General features: G+C 42.7%; 1 long non-coding RNA gene across 1 annotated transcript; it reads right to left on the minus strand.

The window, feature by feature from the left end:
• Positions 1 to 764: 764 nt before the first annotated feature.
• On the minus strand, positions 765 to 5,427 carry LOC139068918 (uncharacterized). The gene is made up of 4 exons (XR_011520167.1): positions 5,228 to 5,427; positions 5,039 to 5,126; positions 1,708 to 1,790; positions 765 to 989 (listed from the first exon to the last, which is right to left on the minus strand). It is a non-coding gene; the product is annotated as an uncharacterized lncRNA (long non-coding RNA).

Below are 5,427 nucleotides of genomic sequence, written 5' to 3' on the forward strand. Positions count from 1 at the left end.
ATCCACTGATTTCCCTCTTTCTTATTCACTCTCTCTCTTTCTTAACATTTTTTAATCACAATTGTCTATTTTTGCTCATTTTAAATATATTTTTAAACATTTTCTAAATGCTTTTTTATATTTTTACATTTTTTGTTTTTTGTGAAGCGCCTCGTGATTTTTATCTTGAGAGGCGCTATAGAAATGATATTTTCTTCTTCTTCTTCCAGCTGCAGACTTCCAGTCTGCTTTTCACTCTCCTGTTTGCAATGGAAATCCATAATCCAAGCCTTTTACCAGGGATGCTGTATTTCATGTGTTCTTTCAACACGAGGAACTGTCTAAAATAACCACCAGTGCAGTAGCGCCATGTAGCTAACACTGTGTTTGTTAGCCACCTGGTTGTTCCGTCTACACAGAGAGGAATGTCGTTCACAGACAGAGCTCTTGTCTTAAGAGCAACTCGTGGGCCCGACCTCTGCAGGGATTCTCTGTTTTAGGCTTTCCAAATGCAACACAGATAGTAGATGCTGTCTGATCTAAGTCTGTAGTTAACGCACCTTTATTTTGCACCTGAACATATAGAAATAGGAGTAATCTATATACATCATACAGCCCAGTACTGGCCTGTATTATGTTTAGCTGGCTGGTTTTATTTTTTAACATTCTTGATATTACTTAAAAGTGCCATGTCAGGTCATTTTGGTTTAACGTAAAAGCGTAATAAAATAAAAACCTTTGATCTGGTCTCGGCTGTAAAACAGGTGGCAACCCAGAGCTAAGCTGCATGAGTAAGTTTAAGGTCCTCTCGGCTCTGTTCTGCCACCTGCTGACTAATAAATGTGATCTTAAATAATAAGTCTGCCATACTTCCAGGGACTGCCAGTCAGGTCAACAGAAAGCTGGAGAATTAGGTAAGATGCCGGACCTCTCGTGAGGACCGGGACTGGGATCTGGGAATGCAGGGCAGAGGTTTGGAAGTGCTGGGTCTCACCCTGTCCATTCTCCTTCTGTGGAGAGAGGAGAAGTTACGTACGTTGTGTGTATTTGTGGTGGCCATTTCAGTAAAATAGCATAAATCTGTTAGTTATAAATTTCTTTTAGAATTTCTCATCATTCCTTTTATAATAAGTTAAGTTTGCAATTTAAATGTGTTAATTTTTTATTTTTTGGTAAATTGATGTAGTTGTGAACTTTTTGGACACGCCTTAGTCATTAAGCTGATTAGTAGCACATGGGGAGGCGGGTGGAAAATGTTTGTTTGCCAAGTGTCAGGGGAGATAGGAGGATTTTGGTTAAATGATTTTTTGACCATTTTTAGACCTGAAAATTTAATTTAAGGTTAATTTTCGTTGGATGAAAAGTAGAACATTTTGAATGAATTTTGAACTTTTTTTTTTTGGAAGAATAAACCATTTTTACAATTTGCAAGAAATCAAGTCTAAAAGTGCGTGCTTAAAGGAAATCACCCGTTCTCACCAACGGCCTTTAGTTGGAAATCGATTTTTGGAAGTTTAAAGGCCGTGACAGTATTACTATGTGTATGTATGCATGTTCAAAGTAAAGACAAAAGACAAAACGTTCATGAGCGCCATACGTAACAAGCAAAGTCTTTAAAGACAAAAATATATCTACATATCTGGAAAATGTCAAGCCTGATTAAACTTATAACACACTTCTATATATGTAAAGCTGCCCGGGGTTTTGGTTTATATTAACTGTGTTTACCTTCAGTGTATTGGGGTGAATGTTGATTTCATCATCTCAGAGACGGTGGTTTTGGTGGAGAACTCCAGCCTTGGAGCAATACCCTATGGAAGAGTTATTAGTGTCAATAGTCAAGATTAACATGGTGGGTAAAGATATCATGTAGAATATCTCAGAGGCATCTAATCAATGTTTCAAATACTTTCTACTCATATTTGAAAGCAAAAAATCTCTATAAACCTAAAATTCCAAAAACTGGACCAACGGGGAAGTGAGGTGATCGCATCATCAGAACCTCTCTGTCCACTCCAGAGAAGGAGGGAACAAGCTTGGGTTCTGGAAATAAGAAACATCTAGTGCAGGGGTGTCAAATATGCGGCCCGCGGGCCGGATCCGGCCCGCAAGCAGGTTAAATCCGGCCCGCGAGATGGTTGTGTAAACTTTATTTTCATACTTTACAATGTAGAGTGAAAATAAACGTATCTTTGTGAGCAAGTTTTCTCTGTAATGAGTATAAATAAAACAAAGCTGCGCTCAAGGCTCACACGAGAACTTGAATCACATCCTGAAGTTGGCCGCCACTCAGGATGTGACTCCTGATGTTGATGTGCTGGTGAAAGCTAAAAGATGTAAAGTGAGTCAAATATACTTTAAGTGCTGCATGAAACTGATCTACCCACGTGATCTGTAAGCTGTTTGAATCACTAAGGAATGTTTTTTTTTTTTTTTTTTTCAAATTTTCAAGTCCACTTCAGGTGTTGTACTTGTACTGCACTGTCCTCAGGCTCCAGCCTTGTTTTATATTGATTGTATTAAAACAAAGAAAACAATCTGAAGTTTTTTTTATTTACCGGTCCGGCCCACTTGGGACTAGATTTCCCTCAATGTGGCCCCTGAGCTAAAATGAGTTTGACACTCCTGATCTAGTGTCTTCTTCTAAGTATGCAAGAGTTTCCCCCTCTGTGAAATACAAATATAAAAACAAAAAAATTCAATGAAAACACAAATATAGCGTTTTTATTTTATTTTTTGGTTTTAAGTGTTTTTTGGGCTAACTTATGAGGCCAAATTCAACGCCTGGCAGCAAATTCCAAAAACAGCAGAAATTCTGTCTGGAGCCTCCTCAAGCGGAACGATCTGGTCAAAGCCGGAGTTACAACCCCAGCCAAGCAGAGATCGGCCCCTAGCAATGCGGACATATGTTTATGTTTATTTATTTGGCAGATGCTCTTATCCAAAGCAACGTACAACTGTGGATCTATCGGGCATATCGGGGCTCGTTGCGGCTGCTGCCTCTCTGCTCTGGGTTCAGGACCTTGGACAGCGCCATCTCCTGCTCCTTGGAGCTTTCCCTCCTCCAGCCTTCCCAGCTCAGAGAAGCTTGGCTGGAATTGACATTAGCTTTGACTAGTTTAGGTCAGTTAGTTGCTTGAATAGCCCTTTGTTCCCCTTTTGATAAACAGCCCAGGCGTTCACTTTTGTTTAGTTAAAACTTTCACTTTGATTAAGTAATTTAATCAGAGGGTAAAAGTTCGGAGGGAGCAAGAATCTTTGTACATTTGTAGTTTAGGTAATTAGTGGTTGGTGAAGTGTTGCTCTACATTTTGGGTTTATTCTTCAGTTCTTTATATTTGTATTTTCCTCTTGGAGTCCCCTTTTAGTTTTATTAGTTATACTCGACCTGATGAACCACAAGTTTGTTTTGTTTAATTAGGAAGAGCTAATTAGCTTTGTTTCAGTTTGTTTAATATTTAGAGAATGATAATTTTATTTTGTTTAATAAAAACTTCTAAATTTAATAACAGCTAACACACACTTCTTTGTGAGGCCATCCTTCATTTTAACACCACCAATCAGGGCTGACCCCTTCTGTCCACCGGAGCCGTCAGCAGCACGTCTTGCTCGCGTAAGCTGCTGCTCGGCCCTTTCCTGCGAAGCAGCAGGGGAGCAGCTGTCACCGATAGAGCATGAAGTCACACGAGTGACTTCGTCAGTAAACACAATAACAAGCAGGAGAAAACTACCACATGGCTCCAAAAGGTTTGTGTTTTATGTTCTGTCCGTTTTATAATCGCCAAAACGGACCTGAAAAACAAAGGAGACCGCTAGCTAGGTGATAACTTCTCACGGGGACGCACAGTTAGTAACTTTTTTTAAAGTAAAGCAACCGGAAGGCAGTATGTTTCTTTATTCTGAAAATGTCGGGAGTTTCGCTCCGTTTCCGCGTCCGATTTCCTGTCTTTCCTCACCCCAAAATGTCGAACTTGACCCGTTTTCGAGGCGTCGCGCGTAGAAAATGGAACCGGCGCGTAAAGGCTGCGACATGCTGCTCCTGAGACGCGGCCGACTCGCGCCGCTGACGGCTCCGGTGGAAAAGGTTCTGTTGACCACAGCGGCTTCTATCAGCAGCCATGACGTGCTGCTCTGGTGGAAAGGAGTAAAGGCTGAAATTGTCATGACTCCCAGTCTTTCACCCTCCTCTGCCTCTGCTGCCTCCTCAGAAAGCCCTCAGCCACTTCATTCATCTCACCTGTTCCTGTCATCAGCTCATTACACACACCTGCTCCCCCTGCTATATATTCACCAGCCAGCCACCAGTCCCCTGCCAGATTATTGAACACTCTTTGCCAGTAGATCTTCCAGCCTTTCACCTTGCCTGATCACAGCCTCCGGACCTCGTTTTCACGCCTGACCCCTGCCTAGGACTCTGCCTGCCATCGACCCTCGCCTGTCTTTGACCTGTTCCCTAGCCTGCTCCATTTACCTGCTTCGCCTCGTTCTGGTTTTTGACCCACGCCTTCTCTCCGACTCTGTCTCCTGCCTCGCCCTCCTCGGGTAACGCCACATCTAATAAAGTCTTTTTATTGAACTTCTACTGTGTTTGGTGTCATCACGGGTCTTCCAAGTTCTGGTCGTGACAGAAATGTTTCAAACACTGAAATTCGACTTCTTGGCCTCAGATCAGAAATGAAGGAAGTCCCGGTGAAGGATTTGACATTATTAGAAAATGCTGAGGGTGATAAAGGCCAAATTACAAGGTACAGCCGCAGCGCTCTGCTCGGGTGTCATGCGGGTCGGAGCAAGAGTCATGGAGATGGAGGACCTGCCCAAACTACAGAAATACTGGTGGTCTATTTTTGAGGCACTCTCCTGGATTTGCGCTGAGACCCGTTGACCCGTTTGTGTTACAACCCAGTCTAGGAGTTGTGGGTTGCAACAAGAAGGGAGATCAAACAGAGGAGTGGGGATGTAAACAAATGGATTTACTTGGCAGAAACTAAGAACACCACTGAAGCTATCTTAAAGGTAGAACAAAATGGCCAGGGAGGACTCTCCACCACACAGGACAGACCTCGGCAAACAGGAACCAGCAGGCTTTATTGGCAGCCCCACACCATGAGCCCGGGTGCCTCCAAGGCTGCCTAACGAGCTGCCTGCAACTGGAAAGAACACAATTAAACACAAACAAAGACCCAATGAGACAGTGGTGTCGTCACATTTGTTTGGAGTATTTATGGTGGAGGCTTCTTTGAGAACGTACCAGTTGGACACGGTTGCCTTTTGCTGTCTTTGGCTTAGAAAAGTCTAGTTCACACACACCCTTCTCATGAATGCAGAAATCTCTGAGCACGTGGGCGGGGCAAAAGATGCCTGGAAAATCCATGGTGTCCTCCATAATTAGTAAACAAAGACGGCCATGACCAGTGTTGGTTTTGGGGACTTTGACTCTGATACTGCTTC

The sequence above is a fragment of the Nothobranchius furzeri genome, chromosome 3 (genome assembly GCF_043380555.1).
Source record: "Nothobranchius furzeri strain GRZ-AD chromosome 3, NfurGRZ-RIMD1, whole genome shotgun sequence".
Taxonomy (NCBI): Eukaryota; Metazoa; Chordata; class Actinopteri; order Cyprinodontiformes; family Nothobranchiidae; genus Nothobranchius; species Nothobranchius furzeri.